Here is a 23,707-nt window from a genome sequence, read left to right on the forward strand (position 1 = left end):
TAAACCAAGACAAATTTGGGACGAAATTGAGTGGAAATGGTATGTTGTTGTTTAAATACAATGAAGAAGAAAGGCAGTGAGATGAAACGCGAATACGAAAGAAGAAAAGTTCATTAAACATAGAACACGTTTTTCTTCTTCTGTCGTGTGGGTTGTGAAGTGGATGAATGTATAGGATTAACTGTCTGGAAACTGATATTAGGCAGCGAATTACTAAATTATGTAACAATATTTGAAGTTTTTTTTTTTATAAAGAAAAGAACGTCTAGGACCCTGTGCCGAGGTTTTGTTTTGCAACTATTTTTCCCCAGCTATACAGGCTGTGAGAAGAGAAGCTGCAGTAGTTATAGGCGGATGAGACGTTGTAAAAATAACGATTCAAAGTGTAGCTACCTGAATAAAGATATTTTTGAATATGAATTGCATATGATTAGCAACGTCATTATCGTCCGGGTTACTATTGAGCCGCCAAAGGCCCTTGACATGGCTCATGTAACGACTGCGTACTTACAGCAGTAAATAGTAACCTTAACGTGCCTTCCGAAGCACGGATCATCTTACTTTCGGACAATCAGGTGATCAGGCTGCAGTGTCCTGTAATATAACGCGTTCAGCTGCTGTCTTAAAACCTACAGGAGGTGTATGTGGACGATAAATCTGATCTCCTGTAACCACCCTCTTAGACGAACAATTTTACGCAAATTTTCATTACCCAAACACCGTTCCCTAAAATTTCTTGATTGCCAACCAACGTTTCACATAAAACTAATTGCTATCTTTTTATTTTATTTTTATTTTCTTCGGCATTACTAATCATTAAATAGTAACTGAATATGGTGGTTAAAGGCCCGATCTCCATATCCATCCATAGGGAAGGCCCGTGCCCCAGCAGTGGGGACGTTAATGGGCTGGTGATGATGAACTGAATATAAACTAATAGCCATTTATAAGTAACCGCATATAGAAATTCATTTACGTACACTGACTGACACTACCATTACGAATAATATTTATATTACGATTGTTTGATGCTCCGTTACGAAGTGACAATCTATTATGAAAGGTCAATGCCCCTGACCAGCATTCTTGAAAGTGTTTAGTATAGTTTTATGTCATTTCTTTTCTGTCTATCTGGGGTTGAAAAGGCCACATCGAAGCAATTCATCTAAGAAAGCATTATTGCTTACTTTTATATGCGCAAACAATGAGGAGCTCGGTGGCGCAGCGGTAAACGCGCTCGGTCTGCGATTGTTGAAGTTAAGCAACTTTCGCAAAGGCCGGTCATAGGATGGGTAACCACAAAAAAAAGTTTTCATCTCGAGCTCCTCCGTGCTTCGGAAAGCACGTTAAGCCGTTGGTCCCGGCTGCATTAGCAGTCGTTTATAACCACCAATCCGCACTGGGCCCGCGTGGTGGTTTAAGGCCCGATGTCCCTATCCATCCATAGGGAAGGCCCGTGCCCCAGCAGTGGGGACGTTAATGGGCTGGTGATGATATGCGCAAACGTCAAATTAGAATAATGCTTATTTGGATGAATTGCTTCGATGTCGCCTTGTTAACCCCCCTGTACTCAGAACTGTACAAAACAATTTCTCGCAGTCGACAGACAGACGATACCGACATATACCAAGACAAACAAGGATTCTCTGTAAACATTGCCTGAACAAACAGACGGACAACCGACAGGAGGAAATTAACTATAGTGAGAAATAAAGTGCCATGGACTTTACCACTCGTTAATAATTGACTGATAGGTAAATGGTGTAATAGTACTTCTATCAGACATATATATCGCAGCCGTGGTAGCCCGGTTGGTAGAACGCTTGCCTCTCACTTTGAGGTCGCACGTTCGAATCCATTGTGGAATTTGTTTTCGAATTCTTCATGTGCTCAGCGGTGAACAAAAACATCGTGAGGAAACCTACATTCCCGACAAATGCAATTTTCGGAGCTATGTGACCTGTAATAGGCTGGTTTTCCCTTCGCTGGTTGGAAGGTCAGACAGGCAGTCGCTTCTGTAAAAAACCGGACCTGTCAAATGTTCAGGTTAGGTAAGTGGACCCTAAGAAAAACGGGATAATGCGAACACACACACACACACACACTTACATTGGATTTTTATAACAGAAAAATAAAATAGTAGTAGTAGGACTTATGAATCTCACCTGAAGATAAGTGAAGATGTGGCCTAAAGTTGTACACGCTTACCTAGTAACTGCTTATTCTTTGTAATAGTGTGTAAGTAACTGTTCCCTACGGAAAAGTAGCTGGGAGAGGTACTATAGAATCGGCCACGTCGCCGTCAACGACGCCACACAATTGGTATTGAAATGATTTCGTCGCCAAAGCATTGTCGAATTGTTTAAGTAGGTACCATATATGTGAATTATGGTCCTTATTAGCAGAATTTACGTATACAAAACCACCTAAAAAAGAAATTTTACGCCCAAATTGTATACAAATGGGATATTAATGAAACTAAGTGGATATTGGGTTCGCGGTGAATTAATTCAACACAATTCACAACTGTTAACTAATATTCAGATTGAAATTGATTTGATTATGCATAATGTCGTAGTTTAAATATGCTTCTTATGCTGTTCTGGGAGCAAATAAAAAACATAGAACACGTTCAGCTGGTTGTCTTTCCGGGCATGTCGTAAAAACCGACAGAGGGATTGTGTCCTCTAACATGATGGACTAATGTTATGGGCGATAGGATCCCTTATCACCATAAGATTTAGCATATCCAGCTTACGTCATCGTATCAACAGTGGCTGCAAGTTGTCTTTGATTACCTGTGGCTCTGCCCACCCCATTAGGGATTACGGGCGTGAGTTTATGTATGTATGTGTGTAGTTTAAATATGTATAATTCGCGCCCCATAACTATCGGGGTTTGCGGAAACATAAGGGTCCTATCTCAAACAGGAAGTGGCGGCGCCACCGCGGGTATGCGGTTGAGTACAATAGAAGAAATTGCGGAAAACTACATTGGTGGCCCTATTTTTCCCTAAAAGTAGCATGGATAGGAACGCTACACCGACAAGAGCGTGGTTCTTAAATTAGTGATGATAACTAAATAAATAAATAACTTTGATGGACAATAAAATATCAACTAAAATTCTATTGCCAGGTTTTTAATAACTGTCTTAAAAATATGGCATCCGTAAGGTACTTATTTAAAAAGGGAAGGTATCCAGAATCAGAAAATAAAAGAAAAAAGTATGACAAATAATCGTTTTCTCAAAATAAAGTAGATAATAATTTTAATATAATATATTAGTATGTGTGTAATTAGACTGAGTTTTATTAAAATATAATTATTCCTATCTTGCGTACCGCAGTATTTTTATGCTCGGTAACTAAATTTGAGTCGAATTTTTTTGACCACTAGTGTACATTAAGTCACGCCTATTTCCCACTGGGGTAAGCAGTCTAAAGAACTCCATTTCCCTCGATCCTGTTACACCACCAGTAGAGTAATTACACATAGTCCATTGGACTTTTAACATCTAACGTATTCTGTGATTTTTCTTTACCATTTAGTACAACAGAGAAGCAGTACAAAGAATGCCTGGTAGTTCAACCACAAATAAATTAAACGCGAAATTCCCCAAGGCAGTTTAAAGTCCAAATTGGCAAGATATTCACAGTAACGCGTGAAATTTCAGGTTTTCGAACGTAGCGAGGAATTTTAATGGAGTATATTTGGACGCGCGGTTTTAAATTGTTTGCCTCGACACAATTGACTACAGAATAGTGCAAATTTTTGCTTCATTCAGAGGCAATATTTTGTAAATATGCAGCTCGCCGTATTTTGATATTCAAAAGGGAAATTATTGTTATTTTTTACAAAACATTTTTATTTTTTTCCCAGATATCGCCTCCTTTTTCCATGAAAAGGGGATTAAGAAAGTATTGCGCCCGATAACAGAAATCCCCATGAACAAAGTCGCGGCCGAAACGCTAGCTAGCTTTTTGTAAACCCAACCTTACCTAAGAGTCTTACCAAATTAACCAACAATTATTTATAATTTGTTCACAGACCATTCTAATAAACTAGTTTCCAACTAGTCAAATCAGTTACTATTTATAAAACGTCAAATCACAAAATTACTACGGAATTTGCATGAAAAAGCACACTGTTCTTCATAGAAAAACGTGATAAAATATCGGACTTATTAAGTATTTCTTGATTAAAATTCATAGATAAGTTAAATAGAAAAAAGGAAATGTTTTTCGTTAGTTCTAGATCTGTCTTTAATTAGTAAACAGAATTTTATTGTAAGATTCTAAAGATTCATAGAGATTAAGATACTTACATGTTTAATTCCTGATCTATTTAAATTTAAAATGTATCATTATGTTCCTATTATTATTATTTTCTTAATTCAATGTATATAGGTACCTGAGTCTCCACCGGACTTTGTATTTTTAATCTTTACGCAAAAATTGTTATATCATAGGGCTACTGCGATACAGGGGAAACCCTAGTGCAGGGCCCGCTATTAACTTGTGTTAATTTTACTTTATTTGGTAAATAAATAATTTTTACTTTTACTTACTTTACTATTCTGAACTTAGTTCACGTCCCGATTGTCAAAGTAAGTACATAAATTAGCGGCATTATAATATCATGATGGCCGTTTTGCCTTTTGTCCCACACATCAAGTTTCATATTAATATTAAAGTTCTTTTTATGTTACTTAAGTATTTTCTTGGAAACCTTGACGTTGGCAGAGCTATCGTTTCTGAAGGGCTAAAAAAATAGAAAATAATTCAAGTTGACAGAAACACGAGTAGCAGGAGGAAGGTTCTAATATGTTTATATTATATTTTGACGAAGCTTGTGCGGATTTTATTATGTATGAATTGAATATGCTTTCCCTTATTTTAATTTTTTAATATGAATGTTGGTACTGACGAAGCCTGTGGTGGATTTACATTCTGTTTTTTTATTATTTATGAATAAATTATTGCGTATAATATATAATTTATTTAAATGTGGTTTGTAGGTTTAGGTTAATATTTTGTTTTATATAAGTATAAGTAATTCAGTAATTTCTAAATAATTTGTACGCGTATGTATGTCTATCTATATAATATTATACGTTGAAAGTCTCTCTTGTCACGTAGGTCAGCTGGAAGAAATATCTTTGTTTAGAGATAAGCTTGCCTGTACTATCTGTTTTCTTTGTATGTTTCTTGTGTCTGTTTTATTGTGTACAAATAAATAAATAAATAAATAAGGTTCATCATATTATATAAAATCCTAATAATAAATAATTCTTGCTTTCATAACTATCTTAGCAACTCAACAGTGGCTGCAAGTTGTCTTTGATTACTTGTAACACTGCCCACCCTTCTAAGGATTACGGGCGTAAGTTTATAGCTGTATTTTATTGTATTCATCAAGTTTCGTATTATTGTATTTGTATTGACGGAGCGAATGGGCTACTTGACAGTTGTAACAATAAAATATGAAATATGTCGGATATGGTACTTTACCATTTAACAATAATTATCCAATAGTTCTTTTTAATAAGATAATTTTTAAATATTTTATTTTTACAAAATAAAAATGCGATTTTTATCTGTGTATTACAAGATCCGAAACGCGGGCGGCCATGATTGAGCTTCGTATGACGTCACATTTCACAAAATAAACAAAAACTATCTGTCAGGTTTCAAGTTATACCGTTTGACAGTATGTTTGTTGAAATGTGACGTCATCGCGTCACTCGGCGATATGTCACGTGACTAACCGTTTTCGCGCGAAAATTAAGATAGGAAAAATGTGTTTTTCTCTATTAAATAAAGCTCTTTCGAGAAAATAAACTATCTTAAGAGGTATAAAATAAGCGTTTGTATTTTTTTAAATGATTATCCGAAAACTGTCAAGTGGCGAATCTATACTTTATTAAGTCAGAAAGGCCATCATAGCGCGTCGCCTGTTTAAACGATTACTGTACCTACTACAAAGCAGGACAAACGGCCATAAACACATATTAGGTAATTGTGTAACCGTCCCATCGGTTCACAGTCACGTCTGACAGACAAACAGACAGATTACACAACGCTGATGTTGCACATTATGTGGTAAATTATTCATGAGGATGCCTCTAAGGGCTACTTCAGGAGTTGACAATGCCTAAACCGGATTAAGTATTTACACTATAATTATTTTCTATTTGTTATTTCTTTCAAAATAACTTAAAAATAAACAGCCTATATACGTCCCACTACTGGGCACATGTCTCCCGTCAATCAACCGGAGGGGGTATGGAGCATACTCCACCACACTGCTCCACTGCGCCTTGGTGGAGGTGTTTTTTTTTATGGCTAATAGCCGAAACGAACGGATAAACGTACCCTACCCAATCTTACTTTTTTGGACAATCAGGTGATTCAATCTTCACGAGTTAATCCTACCCACTCCATTGCATCTTTCGGAAAACTAGACGTCGGCAGGCATTTCATCCTTATCATAATTAAAGCACATAATAACGGACACGTAAATAAATCAATGTATTTCATCCTTATGTAGTGGATATACCACCAATCCGCACTAAACGTTTTGCCACTTCCTTTTGGATGCGAACAGCAAAGGACTGGAACTGTCTGCCGTCGCCTGTTTTTCCAACTCGTTATAATCTAAGTCTTCAAGGCTAGACTGAATAGGCATTTGCTAGGTAAGCGTGATCCACCTTAGACCACAACGTCACTTACCACCAGGTGAGATTGTGGACAATCGCGAGTCTATATTATTTAAAAAAGTGCATGATGTCTAAAGAACCGATTTCTTAATACCCAGATAGCGTCTATTCGTAGAATAAAGCGTTCCAAATTTGATTTTTTTTTTAAACAAATTTTGGTATTCCATGGACTAATAATTTATCTGTCGCCGTTGTAGGTCTATCGGTCGAAGCCCGCGATACATGTCATATCACGCGCGATACGTAACCCTTGCAACAGGGGATGTTTGCATATATTATTAACATGTCGCAACATGTCTTTACAGGTGGTATTACTGTCATTGTGACGTCATTACCCTCCGCCCACAGACAACCCTATATTACAACCATGCTTGATACATTGTTAAACAGACTTGAAGCAATTATTTCCTGGAAGCGTTTTCTTTCGTGTCCTTTATTTGTTGAAGCAGTAATTTTCCTTCTTTACTTTGTCTTGGTCAATTACCAGTTTAGTATATTATTATTAACAAACTTCATAAAATCATGTTATCAATTTATTAAAAGCCCACTGCTGGGGCACGGGCCTTCCCTATGGATGGATAGGGAGATCGGGCCTTAAACCACCACGCGGGCCCAGTGCGGATTGGTGGTTATTAACGACTGCTAATGCAACCGGGACCAACGGCTTAACGTGCCTTCCGAAGCACGGGGGAGCTCGATATGGAAACTTTTTTTTTTCTGTGGTCACCCATCCTATGACCGGCCTTTAGCTGCTTAACTTCAACAATTGCAGACCGAGCGCGTTTACCGCTGCGCCACCGAGCTCCTCATAACTTAGGTATTGTAAACTAAACTTCGAAAATGCACTTTATTAAAGCTATAATGAGTAATCGAAATAAATTGGAAAGGAAATAAACACGCGAAATCTAGTTCGGTGATCAAGATTTGGCCATTACACTTCACATCACATAGGTCGTTTTAGGTTGACGCGGTTATTATCATAATAAAAACACGAAATAACGGGTTCTAACTGCGTTTAAATCAGGAGTATGAGACTCCAGATATTTCGACACTGTCTATTTCTTTTTTTCCAATCTCATCAGTCATCTCGTGATCATGGCACTTGCAACAGTGTCGAAATATCGGGAGTCTCATATTCCTGATTTAAACGCAGTTAGAACCCGTTATTTTGTGTTTTAATTAAGCCGTTCCCTGATTTAAACGCGGTAAGAACCTGTTATTATGTGTTTTAATTATCACACAGGTCGTCAAATAAAATCCAGTTGATATAAAAACCCTTCCTTGAAGCCACTTAGTAATCGTGCCAAAACACCGTACCCAAAACTCGTTAAACCCACAAACATCTGCTACAGTACCCTAATGAGTGGGTTCTGGGTTCCGTGAGAGAGTAATGCCGCATTATTCGCCATACTACCACCCAATCAAACGGAAGGAGATAATTGAAAAGATAGCAGAGAATTATCTACTTTCTGGGGACGTACGGGGATGGACTCGGTGAGATCTTACCAATTAGAATCCGGTATTTTTTAACGCATTACATGACATCACGCCTGTATCCCCAAAAGGGTAGGCAGAGGTATAATATAGTATACAGGGTGTAAGTGACAACGTAATGAAAACTGTGAGGGATGCGACGCAAAATTCCACTTGTTATTAACTCAGAATCATGGTCTGAATCATCTCCCTCAGTATTCGTTACGTTGTCACTAACACCCTGTCTATAACCACTGTCGTTATATTTAAGTCCCATGTAATAGGTGGAGACCCTATTGCCATTCTCTCTCTCTCTCTATTTAAGAGCTGCGCTCTTGTCGGTGGAGTAACCGCCATTCCTCTCTTCTTCCCGCCAAAACCTTCACCTCCCGATACGACACGACCTGCACCTTCTCTTTTATTTGTTTCATAAATGTTATCCTAGGTCTACCCCTTCCTCTCTTCCCTTCAATTTTTCCTTCTATAATGTTTGTTATAAATGAATCGTGTCGTATCAGGTGGCCAATCATATTTCCTCTCCGGTTCTCTATAGTCTTCAATATGGTATATTGCCATTAACCGGGCACAATTCCTGGAAACCACGCGCTATCAATTATAGAATAGAATAGAAATAGTTTATTATAAAAGGACGCCGCACACAAAAACAAGACATATAAATTTCACAAAACAATTGCAAAAATTCAAAACGGATGTTCGTCGAAATGATAAGGTGGTGGTGGATGTCCTGAGATAAAAGGTCCTCACTCAGCACAAGTCGCTGCGTGAACCACTGTACGTATTTTGTAGACCCTGTTATCTATGATCAAAACATGAATTAAAAATCATAAAGTCGAAATACAGTGGTTGTTTTTTTTTTTTTTTTTTGACGTGACTTATTGTAGATTTGCCGCAGATGGCATTAACTACTTGGCCGGACAAATGGGGAGCGCTGAAGGCTCTCACCCGGTACAACGTTTAAGACAACAGGCCTGAGGGTGCCCAGTTGGGCGCGAACCTCGGCTCAGGGCGTCGTCTGAGAGGAAAAATATTTGAAAGAATTTGGGTCGATAGCGATAAGCGCTGAATGAGGGAAATCGTCGACCACGCCGGCGGGATCGGTATCGGGGTCCTGAAGTGTTTGGTGTCGCGAGCTGATTGGCTGCCTCTATGGCTAGAGTAATCGGGTCGTCGGGATCGTATATTACGTCCTTCGGACGCCGATACTTTTCAGACAGTGGTGTGGTTCAGTGGTCTCACTATAAGGCAACGCTATACGTAAATACCGGACAATTGCACCTTGTATTTGGTACGGTTATATGCAACCCCAAAAGCTAATACAAAACGGTTCTGTATACCGGACTTAAAAGTGATTCACTAACACAGTTGGCTCGAACAGTATAGACGGTACGGCTAACAGAAAGTTCAAACCTAAGCAAATACACTTTATTTTACAGAAATTAATTTTAACAATCAGACGTAACACATGAATACAGTACAGCTGGGCGGCCTTATTGCTCTAGAGCAATTTCTTCCAAGCAACCGCTACCAGGAAACAAACATTTACTAGACTTGGATGCGGGATGGTGCAACAATAATTAAATAAAAGTAAAATAAAGTTAATATAATAAATGTTCTTTAAATATATTAATAATTACTCAATATAAAATTATACTTTACAGAATTATACCTAAATATAAACTAAAGAAACTTCGAGTATAATCTTCTTCTATCGTGTGGGTTGTTAGGTGGATTACCAACCCCATCAACCCTGGGTATAATACCTAACCTGAAAATAATAATATAATAAACTATACACAAACAGAAAAAAAACAAATATTGAAATAAAATACATAAACATAAACAGCCTATATACGTCCCACTGCTGGGCAATAAATAAAATACATAATAGTAATATACTAAAAATATCCATATTATTATAAGGATTCAAAATGAGCTTGTAACTGGTTTTTGAAACTCTGAAGAAAGTTAGCAGGATCCGTGAGTAGTGGGTACTACTGAGTTCGTCTTGCAATGGATGTACCTCCGACTATCCCAAGGATATAGTCGAGACTTACGTTATGGTTCTACCCACTCGATTCTACCGTTTAACCCTGAGTTCCTCCCTGACCAAGGCCAGAGAATTACGGGATAGAGTAATGGGGTAGTTAGACCGGTTCGATCCGGTAAATTTATTGATCCTGCCCGCTATACCCGAATTTTATTCCTCATTGGCCGAGACTGTTTTCCGATCACTTAGATCTCACCGAAAACTCTTTTGCAATTTTTGGCCGAGTTTTGTTACTGTTTTTTTATGATGGGAATTGCGTCAATCAAACTCCGGTGTTGGGCAGAGACTGAATATTTATTCAAAATAAAGGTACCTACATATAAAAATAATAATTATGAAACCACCTACAATCTCCCCGTTTAACAAAAAAAATATAAATATAAAATAATCCAAACAACTAATAGTTAAAATGAAATAATTATAAAAATAACAATAAAATTAAATCCATCTATCCTCTTATTAAAAAATAAGTAAGTGAAAGAGAATTTATTTAAATACGTAGGTAATAACATTGCATCATTATAATAGTCATTTCATTCCAATTGCTAATTTTAACTCTGTCTATATACCCTTTTAATTTTATTTACTTTGTTTATAATTATACATAGTCTAGACGTGCAAAATCAATAATTGTATAAAAAAAAATTCGCTATATTGGTACTATTCATTCATTTTCAATTATTTGTTTATACAATGTTTGTTATCTTATCTTAATCATCATTCATTTGGATTATGTATAAACATAACATAGACATGCAAAATCAATAAAGAGTATGAACATAAAAAAAAAAACGTATAGAACTTTAAACAGCTGTTTACAAACCGCACCGTGAGTCGCACCGTTAGCCGAGGCTGACGGCTCATGTGGAGGAGTAGCCCCACCGATCAGGAGGTCGCACTGTCCTGCCGGAACGAGTGGTATAATGATTACTAGAAGTACTTCTCGGACTACTGGGACTGATGTTAGTGCGTGCGTGAATGTCGTCATAGTTAGGACTTTGGAATGTGTTTGGTCTTTGATTAGAGTCAATGATTAAATGCCTTCTATTTCTACGTATCATATTTCCGGTATGTGTTCTTACATTATACGACCTCAGTCCTACTTTACCACAAACAGTTCCACTTACCCACTGATTATTTAATTTAACTTTAACTTTTTTACCTTTTTCTAATTCCGTTAATGTTCGCGTTCCCCTATCGTAATAGTGTTTTTGTTTTGTTTGCCGTTTTTTCAATTCGGTTACGGTCTTATTAATGTTTTTTATTTTAGGTAATAATTTTATTGGTACACAGGGAAGAATGCTGCGCAATTTTCTACTGTTTAACAATTCCGCTGGAGATGCTATTTCCGAGTCTATTGGAGTATTTAAATATTCCAATAATGCCAAATTAAAGTCTTTTTGATCATATTCTGTTTTTTTCATCATTGTCTTAATAGTTTGGACTGCACGCTCAACCTGGCCGTTTGATTGAGGATATCGTGGAGATGATGTGACGTGTTGAATGTTCCATTTCATAGCAAATTCTTTAAATCTTCGTGATGCAAATTCCGGTCCATTGTCTGACATAATTATTTCAGGAATACCTTGCCTTCTAAAAATCATTTTTAATTTATTTATTATATGCTCAGATGTCATTGAATCTAGTTTGTCCACTTCTATATATTTGCTAAAATAATCTACTACAATCATAAACGTTTTTCTGCCAAGATGAAATAAATCTATGCCTAATTTGTACCAGGGTCGTTGAGGTATTTCATGAGGTATTAATGGTTCTCTCGGGTTTGATCTTTTATATGTTAAGCATGCCTGACAATTAGATAGGAAATCTTGTATTTGGGTGTTCATATTGGGCCAATACATTATTTCTCGAGCTCTTAATTTCGATTTTTCTAATCCCATATGGCCTGTGTGAATATTTTGTAACATTTCACGCCGCATACACTTTGGTATTATTACTCTTGCACCCCGCCATACAATTCCAAAATTTACTGTCAACTCGTCCCTGCAATCCCAATAGCATCTTATATTTTCATTTACATTTTTCTTTTCATTCGGCCAACCCTTTTTTATAATTTTTATTAATTCTTGTAAGTCATTGTCTTCCCTAGTGTATCGCTGTATCCTTAAGAAATGTGAATCAGTGAGCGGATTACTCGCGGTTAGCGCACACACTTGCGCTTGCGCATCGAGATGGTCGCGCGGCTGTGTGGGTGCGCTTGGGCCCGGTGCTACTGCACGTGATAGCGCGTCGGCTATATGTAGATATTTGCCTGGCTTGTAAACAAGTTTGAAAGTGTATGGTTGTAATCGCATAAGCATTCGCTGCAATCGGGGTGGAGCACTGTTTAACGGTTTGTTTATTATGGTAACAAGTGGTTTGTGATCCGTTTCTATTATTACGTCTGTCCTACCGTAAATATACATGTAAAACCTTTCGCAGGCGAAAACACAGGCATATAGTTCCTTTTCGATTTGTGCGTATGCTTGCTCCGTTTTGGTTAGTGATTTTGAAGCATAACACACTGGCAAGTTGTTCTGCAATAAACATGCTCCCAATCCGTTTTTACTCGCGTCTACTGATAATATTATAGGCTTTTCCATATCATAATATTGTAAGACGGGCCGATTGGATAAACATTTCTTTATTTCCTCAAAACACTGTTCCTGGTTCGTGTGCCAATGCCATTCTACGTCCTTTTTTAGTAATTCTCTTAATATTGATGTTTTTTCCGAAAAGTTTGGCACAAAATTACTTACATATGTTACTAACCCCAAAAATCTTTCTAAATCTTTTATATTCCTTGGACTTGGCATATTTTTAATTGCAATAACGTGTGAATCATCTGGATAAATGCCATTTTTAGTTATTTTATGTCCCAAATATTTTATTTCTGTTAATCCAATTTTACATTTTTCTTTGTTTAATTTGATATTTATTTCTTGACATCTGTTTAGTACCTTACGTAGACGCTCATCGTGTATCTCTTTCGTTGGTCCATATATCAACAAATCATCAACAAACAATACCACCCCTTCAATATCATCAAAATGCTCATATAATCTTTTATGAAATACCTCTGAAGCTGATGATATGCCATACGGTAATCGTAAAAACTTGTACCTACCGAACACCGTATTAAAAGTACACAAATCTGTGCTTTCTTGGTGTAACTTTACCTGCCAAAAACCTTGCTTAGCATCCAAAGTACTAAAGAATTTTGCACCCATTAAGTTAGCAGTTATTTCTTCAAAGGTAGGTAATTTAAAGTGCTCACGTTTTATTGCATTATTTAGATCCAGTGGGTCTAAACACAAACGCAAATCACCATTAGGTTTTTTTACAACTGTCAAACTGTTCACCCAATCTGTAGGTCCTTCTACCTTGGCAATTATCCCATCCCTTTCCATTTCATCTAATTTACTTTTTACTTGTTCTCTAATGGCAATTGGCAGCTTTCTAGGTGCATGAATTACCGGCGAAACATCATCTCTCAACTGAATTTTGTATTCTCCTGGCAAGCAACCTATTCCAATAAACACATCCGGATATTTATCTAGTATTTTTTTACTACTATCATTTTCTGTTAATAATGAAATCCTTTTAATTAACCTTAGCTCCTCACACGAACTTTTACTTAGCACTGGAGGTGAGTCTACATCAGCAATAATGAATTTTAGATAATATTGGTTATTTTTATATTTTACTTTCAAATAACATTTTCCTACAACATCAATATTTACACCAGAATAACCCTGTAATCGCGTCGAGGACGTAGTTAAATCATTTTCAGCTAAATTTATTTTTGTCAAATAACGTCTAAGTAAAACATTTACATCAGCCCCAGTGTCTAATTTAAAACGTATATCATGACCGTTTACATTCAAATCAACTACCCAATCGCTACAAAACCGACTACTATTATGTAAACAATGTTGACTTGCCTGATCAGAGGACTCCTCCTGCACGGTGTACACCCGACACATACGGGCAAAATGATTTAAACGTCGACACTTCATACACCGCTGCCCGTAGGCTGGGCAATCATTTCTTCTATGTATTTTACCACAATATCCACAGTTATTAGCATGTATTTGTCTGGAGTCATTATCTTGAGGGCGATACGTCGTTGATGATTCACGATTATTACGCGCGGGCGGTTGCGCGGAAGGCGGCGGCGGTTGAACAGGACGACCGCGGCCCCGCGCTGATAACGGACGACGGCGACTAGTGACGGCGTGAATATCCGAGCACCTACCTTCATTTTGCGTTCTTTCTTGTTTTATTTCATGTACTTGATGATTCTCCGACTTAATACTCATGGCTTGCATTCTCGACATTTCTGCTAATTTACATATTTCCACTGCTTTTGTAAGTGTAATGTCCGGTTCTCTTAATAATCGTTCTGATAGTGAAACATCTTGAATTCCACAAATTAATCTACTACAGACGAGGTCGTTCTTTAAACTTTGGAAATCACATTTGGATGCTATTTTGTTTAGTTCAAATGCATATTGTTCAATTGACTCCATTTCCTGTTGGTCTCTTTTAAAAAACTTCTGCCTTTCTACAGCTAGATTCTTTTTCGGTATAAAAAATTGATCAAATCTCAGCAGTACATCTTTTATTGTTTTTGACTCCCCTGTAAATTGATCGTAAATTTCGCGACATTTATCACCAATAATATGTAGCAATATATTTATTTGCACTTTCGGATCTTTCTTTGATAATTCGCAAGCTTCATAATAAATATTGAACGCTGATTTCCATTTTTCCCACTCTGTACATAAATTCCCTGATGTCACATTCACTAAGCTATTTTCAAAAATGAACTGTGGCGGCGGTTGTAATACGGTCTCCATCCTTCTATTTTTCTCACTTCAGTTCTTTACTTCACTGTTTAATCTTCTTAAATCACTATTATTTTCCTTAAAACGTATTTATTTCGAGCGTAACTGCGCCATGTTTTGTTATGATGGGAATTGCGTCAATCAAACTCCGGTGTTGGGCAGAGACTGAATATTTATTCAAAATAAAGGTACCTACATATAAAAATAATAATTATGAAACCACCTACAGTTACCACTTCGAAAAACCACTTCAGGCAGAAAATAGTGGAGAGACATTGTATAGAAAATACAATATAAACCGTTAGGTACCGTGTTAACAAAATGTTACAAAAAATAATAAGATATAAAAAACTTCTAAAGCACATAGTAACGGGTTCTTACCGCGTTTAAATGGGGATATGAGACTCCCGGATAATAACCGCGTAAACTTAAAACAATGTATAAAAAACTTCTATTTATAAATTCATTCTTAATACTTTCATACTTTAGGGAATAAATATAACACTATGAATTTGCAGTTACACGCTATGCAAAGGGTTATAGTGTAAAAATATAACCAAAATAATACGTTTGTTTACTCAAATAGTACCGGGAACTGTCAATTTCAGAACACGCTAAAGTAGCGACACCTGATGAGAGAAATAGATAGTTTTTATCCTCATTTCACTGTACCTACTAAAATCAGGTCACTGTATAACAAAACGGCAAGCTATCGACAATATTTCTTTATACAGGTAAACGGGTATGAATATTCAATAGGAATATCGAGTGACCCAAGAGACAAGTTCAAAGGAATGTCACAAAAAAAGAAATGGGGAGAAATAAAGACAATAATGACGTGTTCACGGTTGCCTTAGATAAATATTAAATACAGCCTTCGTAGCCTCTCCGACTACGGATAAAGAGGCTACCAAAAAGGAGGGTTATGTGTTTGATAACAATCTGTCCTAAAAGTTTGCTTACCACAGCATCTTCTAAACATCACTATTTAAGAATAAGCATAATCATTTCACGTAATTATTTTCGTCGCCGGTTCAACCCCACTCTCTTTTACTACTACTCCTGCAGACAAGTAACTACGATAGCTCTTCTGCTTCTCAAATTCAATAGCCACTTTACCGGCAATTTATATTTTATGTGATAGGATGCAATTTTATCTTTACTCTCCGTAAGATACTGCATACAATAGTATTTTTTGATAAATCCTACTAATGTGTTTAGCTTTCCTGTGATAAGGAGGGATATCCTTGTGTGATAGTCGATATTTTTTTTTCCTGCAGGTTATAATGCACAAGACGATCTTTTATTATAATATCGCGGAGCTCCGTGTGTCATGAAATTTACGGACGAGTCAAGTACTAAGTTGAAGTATGAACTATTTGCTCATTTTTGTATGGCGCGCGATTCTCGCTCACTTGGCCCGTCCAACCTCTTTCTTCTATCCCGTGAATACAGTAAGTACGTCAGAGCACTGTGATCGACACGGTACAACTGCCTGGAGTTCTTCTTCTTCAGCAGCCTAGCAGCTTCTCCATAAGTCATGCCGAAACACGAGTACGCTTGGCAAGGCTCTCTCTAGCTGTGCTTGTGTATGTTTCTCGAATAAATAGCTAAACAAGCCTTGTTGATAGAGTAAGCCTACATTGTATAATGAGGTAGCATTCATGTTATTTCAACAGGGTAAATTTGCATAACATTACTGCTCCAGATGTTAAGTAATTATTACGTATTTTAAAACGTTTTACAGACATAAGAGTCTGTAATCGCTAACGAGCAGAAGACATAAATGTAGCCACAACTGGTTAAATGATTCTGTCTACCTTTAACTGCACAGATCAACTAATTCGCATGAAGTAACAGAAAGCCATATCGACAAATAGTTGTCGACCTCTGGGATGGAGATGACACTTGAAGAACTGGTATCGATGTTCTTAGATGGTTGTAACCGAACGGGACAGGTTACCAGCTCATCATTTAATTCTCAGATAGTTATCATATTAGATGACTTCATAGAAATCTGTCAGAAAAGGCAGGTCGATTGCTTCGTAAATTTAAAAAAATAATCGGACGCCATTAGGAGCCGTATTTTTCAAACGGTCGTTTTCGATTCGCGTGCAAAAGTAATAACCATTTCACGTAGCACATCAGAACATGCATACCAACCTCATCAACCCTGGTGTCCGGGTTATTACCGAGCCGCCAAAGGCCCTAACAAGGGTCATGTAACGACTACATTATACCTCCTAATATTGTACGTCCGTAAAGGGCAAACTGTTGATACCTTCTAAAATGTAACACCCATTGTATACAGTTAGACAATAAACGATTATCTTATCTTACATGTGTAAGTAGTAACCGGGACCAACGTCAGATCCTATATAAAACAGGGACTTGAGCATATGATCTTGAGGGCAGTCACAGCTGAGATTCGTTTATCAAAACCATCCTTAAGGTGATTATAGACTACAACATTTTCTGGAGCATTTCTGTGTAATGTAACGTTCTTACGAATGATACAATACAGGCAAAAGCTCAGTTTCCAAAGCATTTCCATGTAATGTAACGTTCCTGCGAATGCTCGGCGTTATGTTACGGGTAAATGCTCACAGCGAGTGTGCATTTACCAACATTTCGTTGTACCTTGCGTTCATTCTTTTGTGAAATGTCGGACCTACAAGCTGCGTGTGCTGCGTTTATCTTGATGAATTATATTAGAAGAAAAAAGAAAAATAGAAATAGAAGATGGTGGCAAATGAACATTTACAATAGAAGACAAACTCTTGGAGGTGTGCAATTATTGTTAGACTTAAAATCGCGCATCGCCCGCACTCGTGGCTCGACGAAATGTTACACCAATACGCTCGACGAAATGTTACACCAATATGCTCGTTGGTTTGTAACAAAGAGCCCAGCGTGCTCGACGTTTAGTTCGTAAGAGGATGATACACTAGAACATATCATAGAGCGGCTCGTTGTTCTGTTACAAGTAAATGTTGTAGTCTATACTCACCTTTAGAGTTCTACATCGTGGTGACTACATTCAATAAAACGTACTCTATAATCCTAAAATCAAAATCAACGCACACACAAACCGACAATAAAACCACAGCAATATAATAGTAACAAATATCGCTGGAAATCGACAAATGAAAACATGAAAGCGGTTATTTGGCGAAATGAAATGAGGCGAAGAATCGCTTATTGGTTTAGGACGAAGATCAGAGACGTTCAATCGCCCAGTGCCAACGTATAATGTGGTTGGATACATCCTAATGGACTGAGCACAATTGGCTATTTGACAGTTTTCGGATAAGTGTTTTAAAATTACTAACGCTTATTCATACTCTTTTAGAATATTTTATTTTGTCGAAAAAGCTTTACATAATAGAAGAAACGTACTTTTCATCATTCATTTCAAATTTCGCGCGAATACGGTTGGTCACGTGACATTTTGCCCAGTGACGTGACAATTTAAGAAACAAAGAAACAGTCAAATAGTATAACTTGAAACCTGACAGATACATTCCTGTAATGGACCGTACATTCACTGCTAATAACGGTTACGTCAGCCATTAAGAGCGCATCTTAGGCGCTCCTAGATTGGAAACTTGTCGCCATGACCGAATACGGCAGGAAAGGATATTCCCAGTATACGTCTCTTGCTTCCGCCACATTCATCAATAGGTTTATACACTTACGCTGGTAAGTATTTGCCAATTTTGAGAATCCCTTATTGAATCATATTTAATACTATGTCTAAATATTTGTGTGTACATTTTCCTAACGACAAGACTAATAAAGCGTCCAATTTTCTGTCAAGTCTCAGACATTAATAGAGTTAACGTGCCTTTTAACATCAATTATCGGGGACGATGCGTCGCTGCACAATGGCTGCCGCAAATTGCGAAGTTTTCCACTAAGGCAGAGCGACAGAGACAACTCACGCCTATAACCCCTATGGGAATGAGCAGAGCTACTGGTTAACCAGTAGATAACTTGCAGACACTTTTATGGAACTGAATGGATATGATCTTCTATCGTGTGGGTTGTGAAGTGGATGACCAACAGCAACCCTGGCGTCAGGGTTATTATTTAGCCGCCAATGGATTGTTCTCTATATGTGTGCTGTAAGTCCTTCTTTCTTGCCTTTCATGGTTCTAGGTCTATGGTCTTCTTCTTCTTTTATCGTGTGGGTTTTGAGGTGGATGACCAACCCCATCAACCCTGGTGTCAGGGTTATTATTCAGCCGCCAAAGGCCTTCCATTAAGTAAGTAATAATCAGGACGAACGGCTTAACGTGCTTTCCGAAGCACAGATCATCTTACTTTCGGACAATCAGGTGATCAGCCTGTAATGTTCTAACCAAAGTAGGGATCACAAAGTGATTTTTGTGATATGTCCCCACCGGGATTTGAACCCGGGACCGTGGGTTTCTGGATCGTGAGCCCAACGCTCAAACCACTGGACCACGGAGGCCGTTTGGACACTTTCATGTCGTCGTAGATGCCTATACTAATTCCAATATCCTCTACAACCTTTGTTACCCTCAAAACCTTCTTACCGGTCCGTTTCACTGTTTGTTTTCCGTTTAGGTCGTGATATCGTTCATTAATCCATGTTTGAGTTACCGGGTAGGCAGGTAATTGTTTTGTTCAACTAGGTTCCACTCAATGGGTCCGATTGTTAAGTGATTAATGTATTCCGGATTAGGGTTGGCACTGATTGGTGGATATATTGTTAACTTGGGGGTAAGTCATTTGAACGAATTGTGGTACACGTTCCGAATGGACATCATCATAATAATAATAGCCTCCGTGGTCCAATAGTTGAGCGTTGATCTCACGATCCGGAGGTCCCAGGTTCGAATCCCGTTGGAGACACATCACAGAAATCACTCTGTGATCGGTTGTCCGAATGTATATAAACAGTCAGTTTGATGAGCCATGTCAGGGGCTTCAATAGTAACAAAATAAAAGTTTAGGTAAGTAATTATTACATTAGTAAAACTACAATAACATTAGTAGATTGTCCGAAAGTAAGATGATCCGTGCTTCGGAAGGCACGTTCAGCCGTTGGTCCCGGTGATCCCTTACTAATGTAACTAAGTAATCGTTACATGAGCCATGTCAGGGGGCTTCGGCGGCTCAATAGCAACCCTGACACCAAGAAAGAAGATTAGTAAAACTTCCAAGCTAAAACCTATACGTACGAGTACCATCTCTTTTAAAGTCAATTCATTACAGTGAATCTAGTTTTACAGCCGTACCCCTTTCAGAATTCCGGAGACGATCAACGAATAAAAACTACTACTCTTTTACGACAAAATCGTTATCTACGAGGCTTTAAACTGAAGCAAATTGAGACAAATAAAACGACTGAAAGACTGGATTGCACCCGACTTTGAGCGTATAAAAATAAAGTAGATATTACAAGGAAAGTAATGAGTAAAGGACGATCCCAGGAAGTATGGATGGATTGTGAGAATAATGATATGTGTGTGAAAAGACCTCCGTAGTCCAGTGGTTGAGCGCTGGGCTCACGATCCGGAGGTCCCGAGTTCGATTCCCGGTGGGGACATATCACAAAAATCACTTTGTGGTCCCTAGTTTGGTTAGGACATTACTGGCTGATCACCAGATTGTCCGAAAGTAAGATGATCCGTGCTTCGGAAGGGACGTTAAGCAGTTGGTTCCGGTTACTACTTGCTGATGTAAGTAGGTAGTCGTTACATGAACCATGTCAGGGGCCTTTGGCGGCTCAATAGTAACCCTGACACCAGCATTGCACTTCTGGGAATTTGCCCGCGATCTACACGAGCTCATTCCACCATCCCCCTTTTATCTTCGGACTTCCAGACGTACGGCCGGGTTCCATCCCTATTTGGTGGTAACCCAACTATTCGCACTATTAGCGCTTCGCATCGTCCTTCATTATGCGCACTGCTAAGGAGTAGAATTCTCTGCCGTATTCTGTATTTCCGAATGCATATAACCCGGGTACTTTCAAGGCCAGAGTGAACAGGCACTTTCTGGGCGAGCTCGCTCCATCAAAGGCATCGTCAATGCCTTCGGGCAAGTCTGGGACCAAGAGCAAACCCATCAAAGGTAAAAAAACAGCAGCTATCATTCGCTTATCGCTCATCGCGGTCAGAAGAGGAGACATCTCAAGCAGCAAAACGTGCACGGATCTTTCTACTAAGTTAAATAGCGAGTTTAAAATTAACTTGCGAGTGAGTTGAGGTTAACTTCGCCCAAGGAGTCATGTCTAACTTGAACCAAGTCACACAAAAATGTTAACATGTGTGACTTCCAATCAATTTGTCTACTTCAAAAGTTTGATTTGTTTACTTCAGGAGTTTCGTACCTACTTGGTTTGCAAATAGGAAATTTGTTTAAAAATTATCCCCACAGGTGAAAGAAGACTTCGCGTATTCCGCATCGTAAACGCTGTCAGAGTTTTTAGTTTTTTTTGTGGAGTTATAATCACTATTACAACAAAGATAAGGTTGTTTTTTTTTTATACCGGTAATGTCAGTAGATGGCATTATCAGGACTGACCATTGAACTTGGCACCCATTTAGATCTCACTTCTTTTGTCGTTGAAGTCAAAAACCAAGGCATTTATCATAATATTGATCTTGGCTCTCATTTCACATTTATGTTTTTGATTGGATTATTTTTAACACAACATGTCACCTCCATCGAGCCATATTACAAAACTATATAATTATATATCAAATTTATCGATAGCTAAAGGCCAGATGACGGAACCTTCTGTCGGAATCTGATTTAAGTTGCGGCAAAATGCTCTGTAAAATTCCTGTAAGTATCCAAATAATTTGCCGTGCCTTGCCTGGCATTCCCTTGCCTTGTCTTGCCTTGCCTGGCCTTCCCTTGCCTGGCCTTACCTTGCATTACCTAGGTTTGTTCTTTTGCCTCTGCCGCGCAACTCTGCCATGCCTGAACACCTCATCTAACATTAGCAGGCAACTACACATGCGGACACTTGATTAGAAAAGTGATTTTGGTTTTCCGAGATGTCTTGTTTTATTTGTAGTCTGGTTCAAGAAGAAAAACTTAGAATTTTGTTATATTTAGTAACAGAATAGATTTCTTATTTACATAGTTTATGCGCAACCAGCGAGAAATTTCTGGGGATTTGGTTGCCGGCAACAAGTTGGTTGCGAAACCAGGTGAGGTCTCCTTTATATAAAACTGCATACATTATTGTAGTAGCGCACACAGCGTTTTAATTTACTCGTATCTGAAGACTCTTTAACCCCGTTGACAATACTGTGCAACTCTTTATCTATTTAGTTCCATCGACTACAGAAATACGGAAATATACGTCAGTAAGTTCACCTTTTATCATTATAATTATAAGTTGAAAATGACCACTTTTCTGCCAAGAGTACTGTTGGTTATATCAATAACGCTCGCCTGAACGTGTGCAGGCGATATAAACACTACGCCTCACGACCTGCACTGTCCACAGTACAAAAAAAAGCGGTAGGTCAATAGGTATATAATGCCCTCGATTCCTGCAGACCCCTCTTAATTTTATTTTAAATTATACCCGTCATTTTCGTATCCGTCGAAAAGGAAAGGGACGGATGATTGTCAACAAGTTAATTTTAAAATGAATGAATAACCGTGCGAATAAATAGGCATCTCGCTGTTATGCAATCCATTTGACGTGCTGTCTACTTAATTCTGTCGGGTTATTAGCTGATGTAAAATTTTTAGACGATTGTTTTAGACTTCTGTTTAAAATTAACGTGTATTCCATAATTTTTATGCCTGTACATTACCCGTCCCTCTCTTTTTCAACGGATAAGAGAATGAAAGATATAACTTAAAATAAAATTAGATTGTATTTACAGGAATTAGCACCAATATTCACTTAAGCTCACGTCTGTTACATGATGAAATGTGGTGTAAATGAGATAAGAATAAACATTATACGCATTGGAAATATAGTCATGAGTTTATGTTTTGTTATTATAATAAATCCGTGATAGCTTTGTTCGGAGAACGCGTGACTTACATCATAGTACTACGGGTTCGAATCCCAACTGGGGCTCTAAACCACTGAATTTGATTTCAAGAAATTCATTTTTGGATTATTGATAATTTAGGTAGGGCTGGCAGAGAAAAACCTAGAAGGACGTTTATTGACAAATTGGAGATGTCCTTAGAAAAGGTTTAGTATGATCTAATCTATCTCTAATAAATACTTTCTTTCTTCTTTCTTTCTTCTTCTTTATCTACTCTGTACCGGCGTTCTTGTATGAAACGATTGATGTGGAGGAAGCAAAATAAGTGTGGCAGGATCGAAGCAAATGGAATTCCATAGACTCTGCTTACCTCGGTATGAAATAGGCGTAAGTTTATGTATGTAATTTATCATCTTTACTAATTACTATGTATTTATATCTGTTTCACCATAAATTATTATGATTGAAGCCTTAATGTTTTGATCCTTAATGATTATGATTAAAATTTAAAAAAGGAAACTGAAAATTTTGACATTGCGCGTACGTTGCGAAAGAATGTTGTTCATCGTAAGATCTTACAATATTATTTTTTAAAGTTGCC

At 37.8% G+C, this 23,707-nt stretch overlaps 1 protein-coding gene across 1 annotated transcript in view; it reads right to left on the minus strand.

Moving 5' to 3' along the window:
- Positions 1–23,707, minus strand: part of LOC126373950 (uncharacterized) — a 549,982-nt gene that overhangs the window by 507,806 nt on the left and 18,469 nt on the right. The window lies entirely within an intron of this gene.

This window comes from Pectinophora gossypiella, chromosome 16, assembly GCF_024362695.1.
Source record: "Pectinophora gossypiella chromosome 16, ilPecGoss1.1, whole genome shotgun sequence".
Lineage (NCBI taxonomy): Eukaryota > Metazoa > Arthropoda > Insecta > Lepidoptera > Gelechiidae > Pectinophora > Pectinophora gossypiella.